Raw genomic sequence first — 13,250 nt, 5'->3', positions numbered from 1 at the left:
GCTAGGACAGACAGGGGAAATGACTTACTTGTCTTGCATGGTGCCTGCTCCTGAGATGAAGGGGCCCCCAAATACCCACTAAGCTGCATTCTGACGGGACTGGACTGAATGATGAATAGATATAAAACCCCATAACTGGAATAGCCATTGCCTGGGTACCTGATACAAAACTCAGGCACGATTCTGGTGGGGCTTCTTCGTCAGTGGCAGATGACCAAGGCAAGCAGGGACACTGGAAGTCATGCAGGGGCCCCCATAGCCCATCACATCAGACCAGCTTCCCTTCTTACAGGTTACTTTTCTGGAAGATCATGGCCAGATTGGAAACAGTGTGTCTGGACTTCAGTCAGGCACCTGATAACATATCTCAGGATAAGCAAATGGAGATACATGGACCAGACTGAAGCACGTTTAGGGTAATGCAAAACCTGTTGAGTGCCCAGCATTGTTTTCTAGCATAGCCCATGTGTGGACCCAGACTCTGATCTTTATCATTGAAGCTCAGGCTGTGTCCCAAGTGCAATTTAACATTTCTATTAAATACTTGGCCAAAATGTATTGATGACATATTGGTTAAATCCAAGGACAATGTGCCCACCCCCATTCAGTGGACAGGAAGCTGTGAGTTGTGGCATGCAGCCTAATTAACGGCAGTGGCATTGGTGCTTGGGCCCAGGCTCAACTATATAACCATAACCCCTGGCTGTGCGGACTGACTCATACATGGCACAGCACTTGAGCTGGGCCAATGAGGAAAGACCTGGACATCTGTTGGATGGCTGAGGGAAATAATGCTCTCCGTCTCCTCACACCCCACATTCCCCAGATTGAGCTTTGCAAGGATATACCTCTGGTAACTCCTGGCAGTCACCTTGGGACTCTGAGGAGAGAGGCTTCTGGAGAATGGCACCAACCTGAAGTCACAGTTGCTACCCATGGCTTTTCAGTTACATGCACTAATAAATCTTTCTGTGTGTCTTAAAAAACAAACAACAACAGCAAACAACAACAAGAAAGCCCATTATATGGGAGAACATATTTTCAAATTTTATCACTGATAAAGGTTTAATCTCCAATATCTACATGAAGCTTATACAACTTAATAAAAGAAAGATAAATGATCCAATAAAAAATGGGCAATGTACCTAAATAGAATGTTTTCGAAAGAAAGACAGAAAGAAGGCCAAGAGACACATGAAAACATGCTCAAAGTCACTAATTACCAAAGATATGCAAATCAAAACGACAATGCGGTACCATCTCACACCTGTCAGAATGGCTATCATCAACAAATCAACAAACAACAAGTGCTGGAGTGCATGCAGAGAAAAAGGAACCCTCATGCACTGCTGGTGAGAATGCAGACTGGTGCAGCCACTGTGAACAGTATGGAATTTCCTCAAAAAACTAAAAATGTAACTCCCATTTGACCCAGTAATCCCACTCCTAGGAATATATCCCAAGAAACTAGAAACACCAATCAGAAAGGATATATGTACCCTTATGTTTATAGCAGCACAATTTACAATAGTTAAGAATTGGAAACAGCCTAGTTGCCGGTCAGCAGATGACTGGATCAGAAAATTGTGGTGCACCTACACAATGGAATACTATGTTGCCATAAAAAAGAAGGAATTCTTACCATTTGCAGCAAGTGGATGGAACTGGAGAACATTATACTAAGTGAAATAAGCCTGTCAATGAAAGAAAAAATACCTCATGATCTCATTCATTTGTGGATAATAAACAGCATTATAAACTGATGAACAAAAAGGTAGATTCAGAGACAGTAAAGCATCAAACAGACTGTCAAATTACAGTGGGAAGATTAGGGAGAGGTGGAGGAGATAAGAGATCAACGGAAGGACTTGTATGCATGCATATAACCATAACCAATGGACACAAAACACTGGGGTGTGAAAGCATGTATGGGGGGCAATGGTAAGATATGTACATTTATAATAACTTAATAAAAAATGGGAAAATATACTTGCAAGTGAAATAAGAAAAGAGAGAGTGCTGATACCATAAATGTCTTTGGGCATTTATAGTGAAAGATACAAATAAGATACAAATATTTCTCTCCTTCTATTCCAAGGAGAGAAATAGAATATCATTATAGTTAGAACAGTCTGAGTTTCAGACATTTCTCCAAAAATTACCCAAATATATATGTAATCTTTCTTATATTTTGTTCTTTGGATTTTTTTAGATCAGCAAGACAAACAACACATGATAATGATTTTTTTTTCAGTCTATTCATTTTTTAAATGTATCTTTATTGTTGAAAGTATTATAAATATCCCTCTTCCTCCACATTGAGTACCTCCACCCTGCCCCCTCGGGCCTACTGCACTATTGTGGGTTTCCATGTGTTATGCATATATGCATATAAATTATTTGGTTAATCTCTTCTCTACTCCCCTCCCCCATTCCCTCTGAGATTCATGAGTCTGTTCCATGCTTCATTGACTCTGGATCTATAATTTTTAGCATTATAATGATTCTGGATGGTCAGGAAGCTCCTTTCATCTGGCCTGATATTTCCATGTAGAGACAACTTTCTTGGGATAATCCTCAAAAACCAATCAACAAAACCAAAGGAATGATTTACCTGATAATTTTTCTTGGACAAAGGAGCTGAGCTCTGTTTTTTTCTTTGTTCTTGATGTGCCTGACTACAGACAAAATACCATCTGGTATACTTTTTAAAAGAATAGTAAGCTCAGTAGGTAAACTTTGTCCTGGAGTTTAGCATTTCTTGTTCCTAATTCTATTACGTAGAATGAGGTAAAGAGAGTATTAGAAAAGTCATTTGGGTGTGAATTTATTTACTCAGTAATAAATTTTATATTAATATTTATCTGTGTGACTCCTATAACTTTCAAGTGGTACTAAAATTTTGTGAGGAAGAGAGAAAATATTTATTAGTATTCTTATAAAACCTAAACTTATTAGGTAGTTACTATATATTTCAAACAAACATTCTTTCATTTAAATTTCAAAATAAATTTCTTAGATAAAGTATTCTTACTTTACAAATCAAAAACTTGAGACTTAAAGAGATTAAATAACATTCAAAGCTGCATGGCTAGAAAGTTACTGCCACCAAAGCTCATACTCTTTTTTTACTTTAGTATAAATATCAAGAGATGTGTAAAATCATTAATATTTTTGGAGTGAGAGGTAGAAGAAAAGAAGTTTGTTATTCTATTCCTATTTGATATTTTCTATGCAATCAATTTTCCTTTGCCTATTTGTGTCAAAGTTTTCTAGGCATGTGGTATGTTCCTATGAAGGAGAGAATCCTTCCTTCAATTTCCTACATCCTCTCATTACAAGACACTCCAGCTAGTCTCTTGTCTTCTATCTGAAAGCCTCTGGAGATCATTTCAAACAATGAAAGCAATGGTTCAAGATAGCAATAGTCATTGCAGATATACCGTATTTTCCGGCATATAAGACGACTTTTGAAACAAGTAAAAAGCCTGCTCAGATTGGCCAGAGTCAGAGAGGCGGTCTATTAAAAAAAGAACTGATGTTGCCTCGGAAGTGGGGGGTAATCTTATACAGCGAATATAGGCCTAAACCTATGTTTTAACTGTAAAATTAGGGGGTCGTATTATACGCCGGAAAATATGGTAATAAGGTAAGTGAAATGATGAGAAGCATTGAATTGGCAGGTTACTTCCTTATCCTCTATGTACAAAAGGATATCAAGAATGTAAAGGGCAACATGTCCCTTTATTCCAAAAGGAAGAAAAGCGATGACATTAGATAAAATTATCATATCAAAAACAAGGGCCTCAGACTAAAAAAAAAAATATATTGTTATTTTCATAAAAATCCTTAAATTGAAGTGCCATCTCAAGTTTTCAACATAAAACATGCACATAGAAGCAGTAATGTGATGCTCCATGACAAATCAGTTGAATTACATGGTAGTCTTCATATCTTCCCATGAAGTAAGAACCACTTATTAACTTGCTGCTATTGTACCTGCCAGAAAATTTATTGTCAAGTACTTGTCAGTAGAAAGAAAAATCTACATTTTCTATGCACTCTCAGTGGCACTGGCATTTACTCTGAGTAAATATAACATGGATTGGCTCAGTACAGCTCAGGATGACAGACATGACATTTACTGCTGGCATATTTTAACCAATATTGTGATGATAAGGTCTTAGATGTCTCATTGAATTGATTAAATGTAATATCAAAGTTAATGGATATTTACTTTTTTGCTAACTCCTAAGAAGGAATAAATTAAAGGACTGTCTGTTGGTGTACTTTGAGAAAGAAAACCAAGTGAATAGAAATATATTTTTTCCAATTTCCCTAGATAATTCTACTCATTGGTAAGCTTATATTTCCTTTTATGTCTGTCAATTTGTTAGTGCAAATCAAGTTATTTCTTACTTCCATGTGATCTTGAAACATTGTTTATTGTTTTTAATTAGTAATAAATAGAAAAATTAAATATGCTTAAAAAGAATGAAGTTTTCTCTTAATTTTGCTTTCGCATTTTCTCTTACTCCCTTCCCTTCAAAATACACATTTTTGTAATATGATATATATTTTAAACATTTCCCCTACAGATATTACACAAATATTTTGATAATCATATTAATTTATTTTTAAAGAATATATGTATATACATACATAATTATATATATGCATATATATATATATGTATGTATGTATGTGTGTGTGTGCGCGTATTATTAATTTAGCCCTTTCATAGTAAGCATTATATGTCTATATTATAATGTAGATTACATGTTAGGAAATATTTTAATTATAGTCTTAGTCAATGGATAGGAATAAATAAAACTGATCTCTCCATTCCATTTAAATTTTCATTAAAATTTATAAAACCATCATAACTATCTTATAGCTTTAATAAATGGGAAGTTAAAAAATGTGCTTTTTTCATAGTTGTGGTCATAACATGGTTCCCAGCAGTTATAGTTGCCTCTGCCTCTGACAATTCCCTCTCTCATTGACATGGATGATGTATGTTGTATACCTGTCTGCACCTCATCTTATGCTCAAAATAAAATTAATATAAGTGTCTTTCTTCCAAAGTACTTTGAACCCATGGTCTTGTCTCCCTGAGGACATAAGCAAACTAATCCATTATTTCAGTGGTCCTGGATATATTAACAAAATAAGATTGATTCTCTGTCCAGATCCATTAGCTGTGTTGATGGTAGTCCTTTAAATACTTTCTTGGAATATTTAAGACCAAAGATATATGTCCAATAGCCAGGAAACAATGTGTTCTTCCCATGGACAGAACACTGTAGTAGGTACAGTGAGGAGGGAAGGGATTGCTCCCAATTATTAAGGAGATTTTCTGGCCAAGAGAAATTGATTTTGTAGTTTTTAATCTCCATTTCATCTTGTAGATATAGTTTAAAATACAAGGATTACTTAAGATGTTCTAAAAAAAAGTAACTAAATATATACTGTTGATATACTCTCCATGTAATATCAGCATCTTTCCTTTAACCTTTTACTTTATATACAAACTTATTTTGTTTTAGCTTGTTCTACATTAACCCTTTAAAAAGCACAGAAAAAATACAGAAAGCTTTAAATCAGTTTATTTGATCTCATTATCCTTTCAGCTTTTTCCTCCCCAACACAGAGGAATCCAGATTTGTGACTCATCTTTATTTCTGTATGCCTTGTAAAAGTAATATATTTTTCTATCATTTAGTTTATCTCCCTTTTATCAATACATGTGATTTGCTAATAATAGAACAGAGCACCAACAAGCACCAATTATTATGCTATGACATATAAACAGATGGTGCCTAGAAAGCAAACACCTGCAAGCCATCTGTACAACAGTGAATCCAGTAACTGAATTGGAAACTAGTAATAATCTGAGCCAAAATATCTGCACTCCAAACTGCTTGGTTGAAGCTGATAGACTGAAAATTATAAATATATTTCACCTTACATGCCAACTCTGAACACCTGGTAGTGGTTGCCTGGAGTGCTGTGCAGAGAAGAAATGTGAAACCATACAAATACTCACTAGGAAAGGATATCATGATTGAATAGATAGGGCTATGGCCCTGGGCGTGAAGTATTGAGAAACTTGCAAAAGTTTTCATTCCTGAGCTAAGCAGAAGTTATAGATAAGGAAGTTAATTTACATAAGTCAAGTCAGAGTCATGACTTCTGATTGTGTGTGTGTGTGTGTGTGTGTGTGTGTGTGTGTGTGTGTGTATTCTACAATTTTGAAGTTTAGGAAAATATTTGATTTGTTATATTAGCTCTGTTTGATTATTGGAAATTATCTTACATTTAAATATTCATGAGTTGTGTATATGGGCATACAGTATACACACGTGTGTTTAATGACATTAGAAAATTAACTTAAATCCTCTGAACAAATGAGCTGTCATATAACAGCATTTTTATTAAGTTTAGGAATTTTGTTCTTTAACAAGGCAGCTACATCTAGCAACTATGATTCCTCTGTTGCCCTCACTGCTCCAACTCATAGAAAAAATAAAAATAAAAGACACACATAAATTGGGCAAGAAGAAGAAAAAGATAGATATAGGAGGATAATAGGGGATAAGAAAATGGTGACTCACCCTAACTGGTTTGACTCAGTGGATAGAGTGTCAGCCTATGGACTCAAAGGTCCTATGTTTTATTCCAGTCAAGGGCATGTACCTTGGTTGCCTGCACATCTCTAGTAGGGCATGTGCAAGAGACAGCTGGCCGGTGTTTCTCTCTCATTGATGTTTCTCACTCTTTATCCTTCTCCCTTCCTCTCTGTAAAAATATCAATAAAATATATTTTAAAAAATAGTGACTCTAGGTAGAAGGAAAAGGGGAAGTAATGTAGAATAAGGGGAATTTGTGGGAGACCTTTTGAAGCCCCAGTGAGTGTTTACATAGGACTATCTTCCCAAGAGAAAAGAAAAGAAGCTCAATACCTCATAGAGGACGGGATTAGAAGTAGAAACTTCTAAAATAATAGTTGTAAAAGATAAAGTTGATCATAGCACCCTGCTTTTATTTATATAGCTACAGAATTGCATGACACTTTAATTAGTTCTTTCTACAATATGTTTCCTAGAGAATTATAAGATACATTTTTTATACTTTATCCTCATGTGATACCGTGCTGGCAAGGTACCTTCATAATAGGTTTATAGCAGCCTAAGGATTGTAAGATATAACACCTGATACTACACTAGTGCACTCAGAGAGTTTCAAACAAGATGAACCCAAAGTGGCCCACACCAAGATACAACATCATGACAATGCCAAAGGTTAAAAAGAGAGAGAGGATCTTGAAGGCAACAAGAGAAAAACAATTTGTTTCCCATAAGGCTATCTGCTGGTTTTCATCAGAAACTTTATAGGTCAGAAGGGAATTGCATGAAGTATTCAGGGTAATAAAAATCAAGGATCTGAAATCAAAATTACTATATCTAGCAAGGAAATCATTAAAATTAGATGTTGAAATAAAGAACTTCTCAGACAAAAAAAAAAGAAAAAAAAGCTAAATGAGTTTATTATCACCAAACAAGCATTGCAAGAAATATTAAAGGGACTGCTACAATAACAATAAATATATACAGAGAGAAGCATAGGAATAAAGAACAAAAATGGCAATAAATAATTACTTATCCATAATAACTTAGTTTTTTTTTTTTTTTTTTGTGTGTGTGTGTGTGTGTGTGTGTGTGTTGTGTGTGTGTGTATGTGTGTGTGTGTTTCTGTGTGTTTTAATCCGCATCCAAGGATATTTTTCCATTGATTTTTAGAGAATGGAAGAGAAAGGAAATGAGAGAGAAATATTGATGCAAGAGAAACACATTGATTGGTTGCCTCTTGCACATGCACCAATTAGGGCATGGACCAGGGAGAAGCCTGCAATCAAGGTATGTGCCGTTGATTGGAATCAAACCTGAGATTCTTCAGTCCACTGGCCGATGCTTTATCAACTGAGCCAAACTGACAATGGCTCAATAATAACTTTAGCCGAAACTGGTTTGGCTCAGTGCAAGTTGGCCTGCAGATTGAAAGGTCCCAGGTTCAATTTGGGTCAAGGGCATATACCTTGGTTGCAGGCAAATCTCGTGTAGAGGGTGTGTAAGAGGCCGCAGATCGATGTTTCTCTCTCATTGATGTTTCTAACTCTCTTTCCGTCTCCCTTCTTCTCTGTAAAAAAATCAATAAAAATATTTTTTAAAAAGGTATAGGGTAGCTGAATGGATGCAAAAACATGACCCAATTATATGTTATCTACAAGAGACTCACCTCAGAACATAAGACTCACACAGGATGAGAATGAAGGGGTGGGGAAAATTTTTATTCATGCAAATAGAAACAAACAAAAGCTGGGGTAGCAATATTTATATGTGACAATATAGATTTCAAAATGAAGTTCAAAACAAGAGACAAAGAAAGCCACAACATAATACTAAAGGGATTGATCCAACAAGAGGATATAATCCTGGAAAATATATATGCACCCAATATAGGACCACCTAAATATATAAAAAAAGCTTCTAGATGACTTTAAAGGAGAGACCAAAAGCAATACAGTCATAGTAGGGGACCTTAACACCCCACTGACTTCACTGAATAGACCTTCCAGACAAAAATTAACAAGGAAATAGTGACTGTAAATGACACACTAGATCAGATGGATTTAATTGATATTTATAGAATATTTCATCCTAAGAATATACATTCTTCTCAAGTACATATGGGTCATTTTCAAAGATAGACCACATTTTAGGGCACAAATCACATCTCTACAGTTCAAGAAAATTGAAATAATATCAAGCATCTTCTCAGATCACAGTGGAATGAAATTAGAAATCAACTACAATAAAAACACTCAAACACATGGAGACTAAATAGCATGTTATTAAACATAGACTCTGTTACCAATAAGATCAATAAATAAATAAATAAAACTTTCTGGATCTATGGAATCCATAAAAACGTTTTTAGAGAAAAATAATAAAATCTGAATAAATAAAAATAAATAATTAAATAAAAACTTCCTAGAAACAAATGAAAATGAATTCACAATAATCCCTAATCTCTGTTACAGAGTAAAAGTCCAGAGAGGGAAGTTCATAGTACTACAGGCCTACCTCAAGAAAGAAGAAAAATTATTAATAAACTATTTAACCCCAAAACTTAAAGAATTAGAAAGAGAACAACAAGAAAAGCACAGAGAAAGTAGAAGGAAGGAAATAATAAAGACTAGAGGATAAATAAAGAAACATAGAATTAAAAAAATACAAAAGATCAATTGAACCAAGAGCTGGTTCTTTGATGAAACTTTAGCCAGACTCATCAAGAAATAAAGAGAGAGGACCTAAATAAAATAAGAAATGAAAAAGTTGAGCTAACAACTAACTCCACAGAAATACAAAGGATTATTAAAAAATCCTGTGAACAATGATATTCCCACAAACTGGACAATGGAAAAATTCATAGAATAATACAATCTTCTAAAACACAGTCAAAAGAATCAGAAACCCTAAATAGACTGATAACTGATGAAATTGAAACAGTAAAAAGTCTCCCAACAGACAAAAGCCTTGGTCCAGACAGCTTCACAGTGGAGTTTTACTAAAGATTCAAAGAACAGCTAAGACCTGTACTCTTCAAACTACTCCAAAAAATCCAAGAGGAAAGAATACTTCCACCCTCTTTTTATGAGACCAGCATTATCCTTATTCCAAAATCAGATAAAGACACTACAAAGAAAGAAAATTACAGGCCAATATACCTAATGAACATAGATGATAAAATCCTCAATAATATATTAGCAAATCAGATCCAGCAATATATTAAAAAGATCATACACCACGAAAAAGTGGAATTTATTCCAGGGATGCAAGGATGGCACTATTTTTGCAAATCAATAAATACAACACATCACATAAACAAATGAAAAGACAATAATCACATGATCATACCAATAGACACAGAAGAAAAAAAACATTCAACAAAATCCAACACCCATTCTTTATTAAAACTTTCAGCAAAGTGGGAAAAGAAGGATCATACCTCAACATAATAAAGGCTATATATGACAAAACTACAGCCAACATCATACTCAAAGGGCAAAACCTAAAACTATTTCCCCTAAGAACAAGAACAAGACAGGGATGTCTGCTTTCACCACTCTTATTCAAAATAGTACTGTAAGTTCTAGACACAGTAATCAGACAAGAAGAAAACATACAATGCATACAAACTGGAAAGGAGGAAGTAAAAGTGTCATTATTTGCAGATGGCATAATAAATATAGGAAACCCTAAAGACCCCACGAAAAAACCACTAGATTTAATAAATAGATTAGGCAGTGTAGCAGGATACAAAATTAACACCCAGAAATCAATAGCATTTTATACAACAATAATTAATTCTCAGAAAGGGAAACTAAAAAAAAAAAATCCCATTTACCATTTCAACAAAAAATTAAGATACTTAGGAACAAACTTAACCAAGGTAGTAAAAGACTTGTAACTCAGAAAACTATAGGACATTGAAAAAGAGATGGAGAAAGATGTAAACAATTGGAAGACTATACCGTGTTCATGGATTGCACCCATGGTAGAATTAACAACATTAAGATACCCAAAGCAATGTATAGATTCAATGAAATCCTGATTAGAATGACATATTTTACAGCTCTAGAAGAAACACTCCAAAAATGTACATGGAACCAACCAAAAAAAAAAAAAAAAAGATTCCAAAGAGCTACAGCAGTCTTGAGAAAGAACAAAATTGGAAGGATCACAATGCCAGATATAGAGTTATACTATAAAGCTACTGTGCTTAAAACAGCCTTTTACTGGCACAAGAACAGGCATATAGATCAATGAAAGAGAACAGAGACCCCAGAAATGGATCCAAGCCATTACACATAATTAATAATTGATAATAGCATACAATGGAGTCAATACAGTGTCTTCAATAAATGGTATTGAGAAAACTGTACAGATAAATCCAAAAAACAAACAAACAAAAGGAAACTAGACTATCAACTTGCAGTATACACAAGAATAAACTCGAAATGGATAAAAGATTTACATATAGATGTGAAACCATAAAAATCATAGAATAAACCATAGGGTGCAAAATCTCAGACATCTCTTATAGAAATATGTTTACAGATACATCTTCTAGGGCAAAGGAAACTAAGGAGAAAATAAACAAATGGGACTACATCAAAATAAAAAAGCTTCTGCATAGCAAAAGAAATCATCAACAAAACAAAAAGGGAGCCCACTAAATGGGAAAACATATTTGGCAATTATACAGCTGATAAAGAGTTCATATACAAGTTATATAATGAACTTATACAACTTAATAAAAGGAATGAAAACAATCAATCTTTTAAAAAATGGGCAAAGGACCTAAATAGGCATTTCTCCAAACTGGACATACAGATGGCCAAGAGACATATTAAAAAATGCTCAAAATCACTGATCACCATTAAGATGCAAATTAAAATGATAATGCGGCATCACTTCACACCTGGCTATCATCAACAAATGACAAGTGTTGGAGAGGATGTGGAGAAAAGGGAACCCTACACACTGCTTGTGGGAATGCAAACTAGAAAACAGTATGGAGTTTCCTAAAAAAAAAAAAAAAAAAAAAAAAAAAATAGAATATGAAACTGCCATTTGACCTAATGATCTCTTTTCTAGAATTATATTCTAAGAAACTCAAAACACTAATCAGAAAAAATGTATGCAACCTTATGTTTATAGCAGCACTATGTACTATTCAGGAAATTTTTCTATATTTTAGTTGTAATTCCAATTGGTTCCTGGGAGCGTGTCCTTGCAGTATCCACTTACTCTGCCATCACTTTTAATCTCTCAATAATTATTTTAAATTTAAATATAATACAATTATCAATTAAAAGACAGAGTGAATGACTGAATAAAAAATAATCTGACAATGTACTTCCTACTAGAAACTTAATTTAACCTTAAGAATACACATAGATTAAAATATTTCCTACAGCCGAAATATTTTGGCTCAGTGGTAGAGCGTCGGTCTGCAGACTGAAAGGTCCCAGGTTCGATTCTGGTCAAGGGCATGTACATTGGTTGCGGGCACATCCCCGGTAGGGGGTGTGCAAGAGGCGGCTGGTCAATGTTTCTCTCTCATGGACGTTTCTAGCTCTCTATCTCTCTCCCTTCCTCTCTGTAAAAAATCAGTAAAATATATTTAAAAAAATATTTCCTACAAATGGTAACCAGAAGAGAATTTATATCAGACAACATAGACTTTAAGTCAAAAACTGTAATAAGAGACAGAGGTCATTATCTTATATAATAAAAGCCTAATATACTAAATGTCTAACTGTTTGAATGTTCGAACCAGTGCACTATGACACACACTGACCACCAGGAGGCAGACACTCTAAATGGTAGGTTAGCTTGCTGCTGGCCTCTGGCCAATCGAGACTGGGTGAGACAGGCCGGACATGCTCTGGAACCCTCCTGCGGTTCCTCTCTGGCCCTGATTGTACACCAGTGGGGACCCTCAGCCTGGCCTGTGCCCTCTTGCAATCCGGGACCCCTCAGGGTATGTCTGAGAGCTGGTTTTGGCCCAATCCTCTAGGCCAGACCAAGCAACCCCACACGTGCATGAATCCATGCACCAGGCCTCTAGTGTCATGATAAAAAGATAAATTCATCTAGAAGATATAAAAATTATTAATATATAAACACTGAACATAGAAGCACCTAATCATATCAAGTTAATACTAACAAATAAGAAGAAATAGACAATAAAATATTAGTAGAGTACTCAATATTGTATCAACAATTCATAAATCATCTAGATAGTAAACAATAGGGAAATAGTAGACTTCAACTATACTTTAGACCATATATACCATTTCATCCAAAAGCTGCAGAATGCACATTCTTCCCAAGCACACATGGATTGGTTTCCAACATAGATCATATGTTAGAATAACATATGAACAAATTTAAGAAGACTGAAGTAATACCAAGTACATTTTCCAACCACAGTCATATAGAAATTAATAACATGAATAAAACTAGAAAATTCACATACATGTAAAGATTAACAGGGACATTTAAAAATATCTAGAGACAAATGATATTTTGTCTCTAGATATTTAATAATATACTAAAACTCATGGGATGTAGCACAATCCATTATAAGAGGGAAGTTTATAGTTATAAACATGTACA

The sequence above is a fragment of the Pipistrellus hanaki genome (assembly GCF_964339955.1).
Source record: "Pipistrellus hanaki genome assembly, chromosome: X".
In the NCBI taxonomy this organism is placed as follows: domain Eukaryota; kingdom Metazoa; phylum Chordata; class Mammalia; order Chiroptera; family Vespertilionidae; genus Pipistrellus; species Pipistrellus hanaki.
The sequence above is the reverse complement of the archived record's forward strand: the minus strand, read 5'-3'. Positions refer to the sequence as shown.